Below are 13,987 nucleotides of genomic sequence, written 5' to 3' on the forward strand. Positions count from 1 at the left end.
GTCATTGACAAAGGTCAGAGTTCATCGACAAGGTCAGAGTTCGACAGAAGCTTTTAAGAGCTACGATTGCTGATCGGTTCCTAAAGTCATACACAATAAAATTTTTAGACTTATCCAAGTGGGAGACTATTGTATTAATGTCTAAGTCCATAACTATAATTGGTAAGACTTGACCCGACCCGACATGGTCCATTTGGGTTGCATGGCATCATGCATTTGGATAGACTATAATGAGAGAAATAACACTTAAGGTTTGTTAATATATTATAAGTTCTAATATATTAATAAGATTATTTAATTAGTATTGATAAAGAATTAATCTAGGATTAATTAAGTGATCAAAAGAAGACTAATTAAATATATGGGTTGATTGTGTAAATCATTCATTCTTATATATGTGGTCTTGTAATCCAAGATTCCTTATGTTGGACTAAGTCCATGGGGTGACCCATGGATACTCCGTGGAGGTTAAAATCCATGGAGCATAAGGAATGGGTAAAGTTGTGAGTTACATGGTGTAACCCTAATAGCCACCATATAAAAGAATCCCATGGCTCAAGAAATCGGCCACTATGTGTGAGAACGATGGTCTAGCCGATTTTATGAAGTGTGGATATTCTCTCAAGTCTTTCTAAGTGTATTTGGTGTTGTGTGAACCATTTAAGGTATCACACTTGGGGCACTAGGCACTCAAGCTTCATGAAGATAATCTACATCAAAGAGGTATGTAATTCTAACTTGATATATTCATTTGAGTCAATGTTATTATGCTAGTTAGGATGAATACCTTGGAAAGTTCATATTTGCATGTATAATGGAGAAAACATAGATCCAAGGTATTTAGGGTTGCATGTACACTTAGGAGTGTTAGAATGCTCAAAACCCAACAATTACCTGTTATATGTACACATGGTTATTTGCTTGATGTTTGGGTTGAGGTGGTCCTGCTTTGTGCTGAAGGCCAATATACCCTACGAGCGATCTGGATAGATTGTAGGCCCGTATGGCGGTCCAGTCATACCGAAGGCTCGGATAGATCCAGATAGACTGAAGGCCTGGTGCGGGCGGTCCAGTCATACTGTAGACTCAGAGAGTGAACCAGGTGAACTGAAGGCCTGTTGAGGGCGGACCAGTCACGCTGCAAACTTGAGAGGCATGGCTGTTATGTATTGTGATACAATATGTTATGATTATGGTTGTATGTGATTGGTATTTTGGGGGTAACTCACTAAGCTTTCGGGCTTACAGTTCAGTGTATTGTTTCAGGTACTCCAGGAGATTGTGGCAAGGCGAAGGCGTGATCGTACCGCTCCTCATGTTTTATGATTCATGTGATATGGTTCTGGTTGATATTCTGATGTTTAAACTATTTTGAAAATAAGATGTATGAAATTAATAGTTTTTGAATGAAATAAAATGTTTTAAGTTGGCTCAAATTTTATGGTTGTTACAGACAATACCTGGAAATTGGTTGAACGACTCCATGGCGGTGGATGGTTGAGGGTGCAGTAGGCACCACCACTACCATTGTTCTTTAAAATGCAAAAAGAAAAACATTTAAATGCAAAAGATTAAAACTCGAGGAAATATAAGATCCAAAAAATTCAGTGAACAAGCCAGATGATTCTCTTTTGTGTTGAATCGAACAAACCTGAATATGGTGGAAGAAGAAAACCCCCTTATGTTTATTCATAAAAGTGAAAATTGTGTCAAGCAATCGTGAAGGTCACCGACAAGAGGATAAAATAAGGAGAGGGTGGTGGTGGAGAGAAAGAGGAGGGGGTGATAGCAATGACGACAATAAAGACAATAATGGGTGGTGGTGTGCTCCTGGTGTAATAGTCGTGTATGACAAATGATTGGGGGGGGATTAGTTTGGGTGTGATGCCTGGTGATGATGGTGGAGCCACTTTAGGGTTAGGGCTTCCAGTAAACGGTGTGTGACGGTGGCGGGAAAATAGACTTAGGGTTTCTCATTTCGACTTAAGGTAGAAGCAGGGTGGTAGAGGGGCGCCGGTAGAGGTAACGACGACACCATGAAGGTGGAGGTAACAATTACATCAGGAGGAAGTTGGTGGTTATGGAGGCCTTCCAGAGATTGAAGATAGTAAGGATGGAGACATAAGATATTTGGGAGAAACGACGGCTGACGATGTGTAGTGGATTTTAGGGTTTTCCACTAAGACCATAAGTTACAAATGAGATGTGTGTGTATACTGTGAAAATTTTTAAACAACAATAACTCATTCATTTTAAGTCGGATTGATATGTAGTTTTTTCCAACATGTAGATGACTTTAGACTACAATTTTGTTGATTTTCGTATTATATTCAATGAGCTACTATCTTTCAAAGTTTCGCTATCAAAGCTGAAAATTTTCAGCTTTTCAACAATATTTTTAAAATTTTGTGATCTGTGAAAATTTTTAAACAACCATAACTCATAGATTTTAAGTCGGATTGACACGCGTTTTTTTTCCAACGTTAAATTACAGTTTGTAGTTGAATTTAGACTCTAATTTTGTTGATTTTGGTATTATATTCAATGAGTTATAGTCTTTCAAAGTTGAGCTATCGAAGCTGAAAATTTTGAGCTTTTCAGCAAAATTTTTAAAATTTTGTAATTTGTGAAATTTTTTAAATAATCACAACTCATTCGTTTTAAGTCGGATTGACCTGTGGTTTTTTCCAACATTTAGTTTACAGTTTGTAGATAAATTTTGTTGATTTTGATATTATATTCAGTAAGTTACAATCTTTCAAAGTTGAGCTATTAAAGCTGAAATATTTCAACTTTTTAACTATTATTTTAGACTATAATTCTGAATTTTATGTATCTTTGACAGATAAATCATATGAAAAGAGTCTTGGTGAACTTGATTGATATGTTAGTTGATTTTATTTGGAAAATTAATTTTTCAAGTTATAATATTATAACATCAAGGTAGATTAGTTATGCATGAAATGAAAACATAATCATTTTTACAAGTTGTATTGTATCAAACCCAAAAACTTATTTTAACGACTTGTACTCTATCCACTTAAAGTTGTACCGGTCCAAAGGGGTCAAAGAACTGGAAAACCCGGACCTGGACCCGGACCCGAACACGGACACGGACATGACTCATCCGGTCCGATCCACGGTCCACAATATTCTCCATAACCGGTCTGGTCCGGTTCGGTCTAAATGCTCACCCCTACTTGTCATGAAGGTTTGATTCAAAATTTTAGATCATGATTCAATTTCTTTATTTCAAATATGTTATTTAATTATCTGTAGCATCTTAATCTTATATGAGTTCAATTTATCTTTGGTTTGTATAAAATAGGCTAGAAAAGCACATAATCTTGAGATTCGTTGCTTCGATTCGAGTCCTCATGACAATTGACGATAACTGTAATGGTTGATCTCGAAGGAAAATACTCCTTTGATCTAAAGACCCAATGTATTTGATCACCAAAAATGAACGTTGGAACAGACCTGGGCATGGAGGCTAGATTCTTATAATGACTTTTTTTACTCTATATTTTTAAATCTAATTTCTCCTTATACGATAATTTTACCCTTGCTTTTGTTTTTCCAGATTGCTAAAGAAGTGAAGTTTATTGGTAATTGAATAACCACTAAAGGAATCATTTTTTTCATGTTATTCTACTATCAAACATTTATCTATTGTTTTTTAAAGTATTAGGCTACACTATTTGATGGGTTTTAGCCATATGAATATTCCTATGTGCACATGCAACCCTAATGCTTGGATCTAGGTTTCTCTAATTGAACATACATTGAATCCAAGACTTCTAATTGCTAATAGACTATAACAACAGTATGAAATCAGAATTAGAAGCTTACCTTGAATCACTTGCTTGATCTTCTTGTCCTTGGAGCTTTAGAGTCACAATTGTCACTCCTCTAATGGCTTACAAACACCAACTAGCAAGAGGATGATTTGAGAGAGAGGAGAGGGAAGAGAAACCGGCCAGGGTTTCTTTCTAAAGCACAAGTGCCGATTTCCTTAACCCTTGGGGTCCTTTTATACTTGTAAGGCTCCTAGGGTTTCACCCTTAAACCCTAACTGGATAACTTAGGCCGTAAGCAATCCAATACCCTAATAGATAAGCCCTTGGATGAATTCTAAGCGTATCCTAAGCCTTAGAAATCGTCCACCATTATCCATAAGGGATTTATAGCCCAAAATACAACTATCATACAATTGACAGTTTATACCCCTTTATTTAATTAATCTCTTTAAGTCACCAAATTAATTCCTAATTAATTTATGACTTATATTAATCAAATAATAATATTATTACTCTTTATATTATTCTCATAATATATTAATAATATTTCTTCTCTCATAATAAATCATCCTGTCAAGTTGCTATGGTGAAGGCAACCCAAAAGGACCATGCACAACCGGGTCAAATACTTGCCTAATATAGTTGCAGCCTTAGACACTATTCCAACAGTCTCCCACTTGGATAAGTCTAGTAACTATATACACAAGTATACTCCGATTAGCAATCGTAGCTCTCAAAGACGCTGTCAAACTCTGATCTAATCAATCTTTGTCCTTCAGATAAGGGATCGTACAGTCCTCTGTTTAGATATCATGCTGACAATTCTATATGGAACTAATTTGTCTAGCATTTGGTTTCTCGATCTCCAATTTATTTGACATAGAACTTAATCGAACACATCAATTCAGTTCTGACCGGGCCCGGCACATAAGTCAAATCAAATCATCGAGCGGCCGAGATATCGCTTTTACCCTCTTAGGATAAAAGTAACAGATAAAATTCGACTTATATGCATTTACTTATTCATTAATCAATCATACACAACAATGCATTTTATAACATCAAGTTACTGATGCGGTTTCGCGTTATCAATGTACAACCAATTAACAAATAACAAACCATATATCTAGGTTTTAAGACCATATGATATTATCGTCTTGCGATCACCCCTTTTATCATATTCCATAAGGTGATTCCAGCAAGCGCGGGTTTGTTCCAATGCTCAAAACTGGTTCATAAGCACTCATGAACGTTGCAACAAACTTTTGCTATGTCTAATACCATTTAGACAATCTACACACCAATTCATGACAATCTTCATTCATACCTACTTCCAACATATGAACGATTGTGGACAATTTGAATAATTCGATTATTCTTAATAAACTCAATTATTTTGGAAGTCAAAACATGCAAAGTGAAACAATAGTTAAACGATTAACATAAGACAGTAACATTACTCATAAATAATACTCTTTTATTTAATCATCAAATGTTAATTACATTTATCTATTACACGTTTCTACTACTATCTAATCTATAATGATATCATCCTTCAGCCCAATACTCCTAGCATGTTGCAAGTGCTTAACCCTACTCAGTCCCTTCGTAAGCGGATCTGCTGGGTTATCTTCTGATGATATCCTCTTCACCACGAGTTGTCCTTATTCTACATGATGTCTAATAAAGTGATATTTTCTGTCGATATGTCGAGATCTACCATGATCCCTCGGTTCCTTGGTCAAGGCAACCGCTCCTTCATTATCACAGAAAATCTCCATGGGCTCCTTTATGGCAGGTAAAACTCCAAGATCACTGATGAAGTTCTTTAACCATATTGCCTCCTTTGACGCCTCGCTCGCTGCAATGTACTCTGATTCACATGTTGAATCAGCTATAGTTTCCTCTTTGGAACTCTTCCAAGTTACTGCTCCTCCATTCAGGGTAAAGACCCAGCCCGACTGCGAACGGTAGTTGTCCCTGTCGGTCTGAAAGCTGGCGTCACTATACCCTCGTACCTTCAAGTCATCACTCCCTCCGAGGACTAAGAACCATTCCTTCGTCCTCCGAAGGTACTTAAGGATATTCTTAACCACAATCCAATGGGCTCTGCCAGGGTTCCCTTGATATCTACTAACCATGCTCAAAGCAAAGGCTACAGCAAGGCGAGTACAAGTCATAACTTACATGATTGAGCCAACTGCGGAAGCGTATGGTACTCGGCTCATTTCTGCTATTTCAGCTTCGGGACTCGGACTTTGAGTCTCACTCAACTTGGCATTACTTTGTATCGGTAATTCTCCCTTCTTCGAGTTTTCCATACTAAAACGTTTTAGTACTTTATCTAAGTAAGTGTTCTGACTAAGTCCTATTAGTCTTTTACTTCGTTCTCTCACTATCCTTATTCCTAAAATATAGGAAGCCTCTCCGAGGTCCTTCATAGCGAAGCAATTCCCGAGCCAGGACTTAACCTCCTGCAGAGTCGGTACGTCGTTTCCTATGAGTAGTATGTCATCGACATACAGAACGAGGAAGCTTACTATACTCCCACTGGCTTTGACATATACACATGATTCATCTTCGCTTCGTACAAATCCAAACTCTTTGACTTTCTCATCGAAGCAAAGATTCCATCTGCGAGACGCTTGCTTAAGTCCATAAATGGATTTCTCAAGCTTACACACTCTATTTGGATGCTTCGGATCGACAAAACCCTCTGGGCTGAGCCATGTAAACATCCTCAGCCAACTTCCCATTAAGGAAAACGGTTTTGACATCCATTTTCCAAATCTCATAATCATGAAATGCGGCAATTGCTAGCATCACTCTAATAGACTTTATCTTTGCAACTGGTGAGAATGTCTCATCATAGTCAACTCCGGGAGTTTGAGTAAAGCCTTTCGCAACCAATCGCGCCTTATATGTGTGTACGTTTCCATCCACGTCGGTCTTCTTCTTGAAGTTCCATTTGCACCCAACGGTCTTACGTCCGGGCACATTATCATCCAAATTCCAAACTTGGTTGTCATACATGGACTGGATCTCGCTGTCCATTGCCTCTTTCCATTTCGCAGACTCCGGGCCTGTCATGGCTTCCTTATAGCTATTAGGTTCATCTAGATTTATTAGTGTACCATCATTAATATACGTATCCCCTTCGGTAGTAATATGAAAACCATAAAACTGGGGTTGAACTCTAACTCTTTCAGAACGTCTAAGAGGTAAGGACTCGCCAATCGGTTCAACCGGAGTTTCCTCCTCGGGTTGAGTGCCAGCGGTATCTATCGACTCTTGAATCTCTTCAAGCTCGATTTGCCTCCCACTGTCTCCTTGGCTTACAAGTTCTCGCTCTCGGAAAACTCCTCTCCTCGCAACAAAGACAACATTATCCTTCGGTCTATAGAAGAGATATCCAAAGGATTTATGCGGGTAGCCGATGAAAATACATTGCTCACTACAAGGTTCGAGCTTGTCGTGAGTATCTCGTCTTACGAAATCCTCGCAACCCCAAACCTTGATATGTGCTAACGAGGGAGCTTTCCCTGTCCGCATCTCGTGAGGTGTTTTGGCAACCTTCTTAGTAGGGACTCGGTTAAGGATATGGCGGCAGTTTCTAAGGCATACCCCCAAAAAGAGATAGGTAGTGAAGCACGACTCATCATAGAGCGAACCATGTCTAACAAGGTTCGATTACGCCTTTCTGCCACACCATTCAACAGCGGTATCCTAGGTGGCGTCAATTGTGAAACTATTCCACACTCCTTGAGATAGCCGTGGAATTCAAGACTTAGGTACTCTCCTCCTCGATCGAATCGAAGCATCTTGATTTTCCTGCCCAATTGATTTTCCACTTCATTCTTGAACTCTTTGAACTTTTCAAACGTTTCTGACTTTTGCTTGATTAGGTAGATATTCGCATATGTACTATAGTCATCGGTAAAAGTCACATAAAAGCGGTTCCCATCCTTCGTGGTTGATCTAAACGGTCCACATACATCGGTATGTATTAGATCCAATAGACCCTCACCCCTTTCACATGTACTAGTGAAGGGTGACTTAGTCATCTTTCCAAGCAAACAAGACTCGCATGTGTCATCTTCCCTAAGGTCGAATGACTCCATCACTCCATTGGAGTTGGGCTATGCGCTTCTTGTTGACATGTCTAAGAAGACAATGCCACAAGGATGCTCTATCCATACCATTGGAAGAATCCATGCATAAAACATCATTTCCTAAGTTATCTACAATCATAACAGTTTCATAGATTCCATTACACGGTATTGCTTCAAAATATAAGACACCATTTAGATAAGCAAGAATAGAACCATTCTCATTATTAAAAGAAAATCTAAAACCTTGTCTAAACAAACCATGAAATGAAATGATGTTTCTTGCCATTTCTGGCGAATAGCAGCAATTGTTCAAATCTAAACATAAAACATTCCTAAGCAGTAAAGAATACACTCTAATCTTGGTCACAGGCGACGATCTTTTGTTCCCCATGATTAGATTTATTCTTCCATGCTCCACATCCCTATTTCTTCTTAGTCCCTACAATTCAGAACAAATATGGTAACCACAACTGGTATCAAGGACCCAAGAAATAGCATGAGATGAATCGTTAGATTTAATTGTGTATATACCTGCGAAAGACGGCTTGATCTTTCCTTCCCTTATGGCTTGTAGGTAGTCTGGGCAGCTTCTCTTCCACTGCCCTATTTTATGGAAATGATGGCACTCTGCCTCCTTTGGGTTAGGGTTAGGCTTAGCGGGATCAACTTTGGTCCCACTAGAAGAGGAACCATCTCGGGACTTTCCCTTGCGGTGGCTCTTAGATGGAGCCTTCCTCTTCTTACCTCTTCCTTGCCCAATGGCCAAAATAGGAGCAGCGGGTGGATTGGGAATGGGTGCAACAGACTTGTCCTTGAGGTTGCTTTCAGCAACCCTAAGGAGACCTTGGAGCTTACTTAGGGTGACCTCTTCCTTGTTCATGTGGTAGGTCATCCTAAATTGATTGTAACACGGAGGCAAAGAGTGAAGCACCATGTCGATCGCCAAGTCTTCCCCAAAGTCAACATTCAACTTGCGAAGACGATCGACATACCTTTGTATCTTTTGCAGGTGCACGGTAAGAGATTCTCCATGACCCATTTTGGCGGAAATCATGTTAGTGAAAATCTCATAACGTTCTTGCCTTGCGTTTTGGTGGTATCTCTCCAACGAGTCTTGATGCATTTCGTACGGATACATGTCCTCATAGGACTTTTGGAATTCGGCATTCATGGTGGCTATCATGATGCAATGTACCTTCGTTGCATCACGCTCGTGAGTTTCAAAAGCAGCCATTTCAACCGAAGTAGCGATTTTTGGGTTGATCTTCTCAAGCTTCTCATCGAGGATATACTCCTTATCCTCGTAGCGAGCAATTGTGCGAATGTATCTTATCCATTCACTAAAGTTCGTCCCATCGAAAGTCACCTTTTGACAAAGGCTCATCAATGTGAATGAACTAGCAACAGCGTTGTTCGCGTTCGACATCTACAAATAGAAAGGACAAAGATAGATTAGAATTTGAATCCCTAATTATCACCCAATAATAAAAATTAGGGCTAGGATCCAACAACAATATTTACATATTAGAAAAGGGATACCGTAATCTAACATGCAAACAATTTGAAGGTAAGTGAATGACGATTCACTAATTCTCCATCACGAAAACATAACTTTAAGTTCTAAATGTATTGAGAATTCCTAGGTTTGGATGAGATTCATTGAAACTTTTCAATGGCATGTTTAAATCTCGATATGCCCCTCTTGTTTGTGACTGGGATACCGAGGATCACAAAGTGGGTGCGAATTACCATGCAAATTCACATGGTGCCTTCATTGTAACGATCACCTATTCGATGTGCCGGTAAACCACACACGCTCCATCGAACTATGATAAACAATGAATCACCCTTTGCCACCTTTGCTTAGAACCAATTAGTGTGCTGGTAAACCACACATGCTCCACTAACTTCTTAGCAAGGGTGCAAAGTGTAATTTCATGGGATTGCATCAATTCACTTTTCCTAAAGTAACTAAGATTGGGAAATTTTAAAAAAATATATGTAGTTACTTTGTATTTCATATTATACTTTTAATGAAAAGATGAGGTTGCCCTATCCTACCCGTTCGGCTAACGACCCTCCACCGATCAAGCAAGCGGTGGGTGTGAGTGTACACCCATTAAGCACCATTTTATAGGCAGCAACCTTATACCCACCTTATAGACCGACTTCATGAATGATGCCTACTAACGGTAAGACTAGCATTTTTAATCATATATATATATATATATATATATATATATATATATATATATATATATATATATATATATATATATATATTAATCTTCTAATATTATATTAGTATAGGTTGAATTTTAAACTTGTAAAATTCTAGGGTTTGAAATTTAAATTGTCTAAATTAAAACTTTTAATCACAAAACATAAATTTCAAAACTTGAGGGCAAGTTTTAAACTTTTCAAAACATAGGGGATCAAATAAAAAATAATCTAATTTAACAATTAATCACATAATTATCCATATTTGATTTGTTTAATGATTTCTTGCAAAACAATTTACCAATTAAATTAAAATAATTAATCAATTATCACATAAGGAAATAAATATTTTATTAATTGATAAATATCTTCAATTAGGTCAAGAATATATTCATATATATCATAAAATCGGATTTATATTGTTCTAATATGATTAAGGCAAGTATCTCAAAGATAAACAACAAGAAATCCAGAAGATTGCTCTTTCTGACGCTTGGACTCGCCGAGTACCCCAATGGACTCGCCGAGTCGAGCCTACTCGCCGAGTCCATCAGACAGAAACATAAAAAACGAATTTAACAAGCATCAAACAAGCAAACAATGCATCAATTCAATAGAAACCAATCTAGTCTCTGATACCACTGATGGGTTTTAGCCCTATGAACATTCCTAAGTGCACATGCAACCCTAATGCTTGGATCTAGGTTTCTCTAATTGAACATACATTGAATCCAAGACTTCTAATTGCTAATAGACTATAACAACAGTATGAAATCAGAATTAGAAGCTTACCTTGAATCACTTGCTTGATCTTCTTGTCCTTGGAGCTTTAGAGTCACAATTGTCACTCCTCTAATGGCTTACAAACACCAACTAGCAAGAGGTTGATTTGAGAGAGAGGAGAGGGAAGAGAAATCGGCCAGGGTTTCTTTCTAAAGCACAAGTGCCGATTTCCTTAACCCTTGGGGTCCTTTTATACTTGTAAGGCTCCTGGGGTTTCACCCTTAAACCCTAATTGGATAACTTAGGCCCTAAGCAATCCAATACCCTAATAGATAAGCCCTTGGACGAATTCTAAGCCTATCCTAAGCCTTAGAAATCATCCACCATTATCCATAAGGGATTTATAGCCCAAAATACAACTATCATACAATTGACAATTTATACCCCTTTATTTAATTAATCTCTTTAAGTCACTAAATTAATTCCTAATTAATTTATGACTTATATTAATCAAATAATAATATTATTACTCTTTATATTATTCTCATAATATATTAATAATATTTCTTCTCTCATAATAAATCATCCTGTCAAGTTGCTATGATGAAGGCAACCCAAAAGGACCATGCACAACCGGGTCAAATACTTGCCTAATATAGTTGCAGCCTTAGACACTATTCCAACACTATTAACATACGTCACTAACATATATACATATTTCGAACTTGTGCTATACTTGACTTTTGGTGTGGCTGCTTACATATTTCGGTGCTAATTTATTTACTTTTGATATCTCAGAGTATAATGCTTAAATGAAATAAACAGAAGTAAGTTGTTATAATACATAAATTAATAAAAGTACATTGTTATTTCTTGATATAGCCCTTTCTTTAATTTCTTACAGATAAATGGAAGTATGATGTTTTTATACACATTTCAAAGCAACCGGATGGTAAATATTTTTGGAGTTATGATGATATTTTTTAAAAACTCTAAATTTCTTTCTTATTTATTCAAATTGTTCTTAAATTGTTTGTGATGTAGCTTAGATATATTGAAGAAATTTTTACGTTTGTGTTACAGGGTAATTAACTACGTTTTTTTCATTGAAACAAAACAAAGAAACTGATTATATAAAAATCTAAACAAAACTTATATCTTATTATTTTAATAAAATATTATAAATCTTTTACCCGTGGTTTCCACGGGTTGTAACCTAGTGTTATATATATATATATATATATATATATATATATATATATATATATATATATATATATATATATATATATATACACACACACACACACACATATGGCTGAGAAAGTTTATGTTATCCCAAAAGAAAAATCTAAAGTTCGAAACTAAACAATTTCCAGAAGGATGGTGTTTCATAAGGAGGAACTATGGATTCCGACTGGGAGGTGTTTTCATTGTACACGGTTACTGTTTTATATTTTTAATGTTCATATTTGCTTAGATTTACCTATTTTGTTGTTGAAATGCAAAATAAATTATCTGTAATAAAAACATACACTCAAATCCGAAAAACTTGGCCAAACTTAGTAATTTTTCCCAAAATGTAGCTTCTTAATCTAAAAAATAGTAAATTTCCCCGAAATATAGGTTCTTAGTATTGGATTTGTAGGAGTTAAGCTAGATCAATCTTAGAAGTACACCTACAGGTCTCTTTGAAATGAATAGAGCATCATACAAACACATTTTTTTTTTGTTGATGAGATATATCTTGACTAGTCTATATTTGTGGCATCATGAATGTCTCTAAATGATTAAAAACAAATAAAATTTAAAGCAACTCAAGAAGGAGCTTTGAAGGATTCGAAATGAGGTTTTGATGTCCTTAAGAAACGCTGACACATAATGGATAATCGAACATTTTCATAGAAGCCCAAACGTAATGTATTTTTCTGTCCTATAATATAAGACAATTTTAGAAGACGAATGAATTAAGATATGTCATTTTGATGAAAATAAAATTTTACCAACCTATAAACGAGTAGAAATGCTATACAATACGTGTTAAACATAATGGAATATACATAAACGAGATACACATCAGAACCTTCATGCTGATTTGATAGAACATGTTTACAAACCTCAACTACATATTGTCGACCAAAAGAGTCTTTGAATGAGGATTCAGACTAATGAAACTTTTTATTATATTAGTATGTGGTTTTAAACTTTGAACTTTCTGCTTTCTGTTTATTTATCAGTTTAGTTGTGCTGGTTCAGGCTCCAACCCAATACACATAGTGAAGAGCGAAGACGACGCCACTTCATTTACAGCTCACATGGAACGGAATCGAACAAAATACCTTTTTACTAGAATTGTAGTATAGAAAGGCTGAATGAAATACTAGAAAGGTACAAGTGTTAATGTATAAGCTAGACATGTGACTATGTACCCTGTTGAGAAGGCAAGGGCCCCATGCTTTTCCTTGTTTGTAAACTTATAGCTTTGTCTTTTAATTTTCAAAATTTGTTTTTATGACATTTATTTTTGAATAGTGGGGTATCCTTAGTTAGTTTCTCATTTTCTTTTCCAAGATGATACAATTGACATAGGACCCAATTTGTTACATGGACCCATTTAAAGCCCGTTATTGACTTGGCACCATAAGTGTAAGTAATTTGATCAAATTTGAGATTGACTAATGGTTTAATCTGCTCTTAGAGTCTTGGTCGGCATATTACTCAATTAATCATTTATTTGACTGTCTCCTTGCATGTTTTCATAAATCATAATAGTGAAAATCTGATAATTTAGAGATAAAATATTACTATTAGAGTCTAAATAGTTTTCTTTCTTTTTTTTTTTTTTTTTTTTTTTTTTTTTTGCAACTACATTATTATTATGATTTATCTTATCCCATATGTTCATGGTAGCGATGAAAACAGGTCATGAATAGACAGGTTTTGGTAATACACATCCGCTACGAATATGGGGAATCAAATCTCATGCTTCTAAAAATTGGGCTTATCCCGACCCATCCCCGACCTATTTCCCAGCCCATCTATAGCCCATCTATACATAGGGGTGTTCATTTGGATGGATCGGTTTAATCCGATCCGATCAAGTGAATCCAAATTAATTTCGGTTTTTAAAAC

General features: G+C 36.4%; 1 long non-coding RNA gene across 2 annotated transcripts; it reads left to right on the top strand.

Moving 5' to 3' along the window:
* The first annotated feature begins 12,181 nt into the window (after positions 1-12,181).
* LOC145052171 (uncharacterized) lies at positions 12,182-13,386 on the top strand. 2 transcript variants are annotated; one of them, XR_013683995.1, is made up of 2 exons: positions 12,182-12,297; positions 13,112-13,386. It is a non-coding gene; the product is annotated as an uncharacterized LOC145052171 (long non-coding RNA). The 2 variants fall into 2 exon arrangements; XR_013683994.1 differs by having other exon boundaries at positions 12,188-12,297; positions 13,093-13,386.
* The last annotated feature ends 601 nt before the right edge of the window (positions 13,387-13,987 follow it).

Source organism: Lactuca serriola, chromosome 5, assembly GCF_051521515.1.
Source record: "Lactuca serriola cultivar US96UC23 chromosome 5, Lser_US96UC23_V15, whole genome shotgun sequence".
Taxonomy (NCBI): Eukaryota; Viridiplantae; Streptophyta; class Magnoliopsida; order Asterales; family Asteraceae; genus Lactuca; species Lactuca serriola.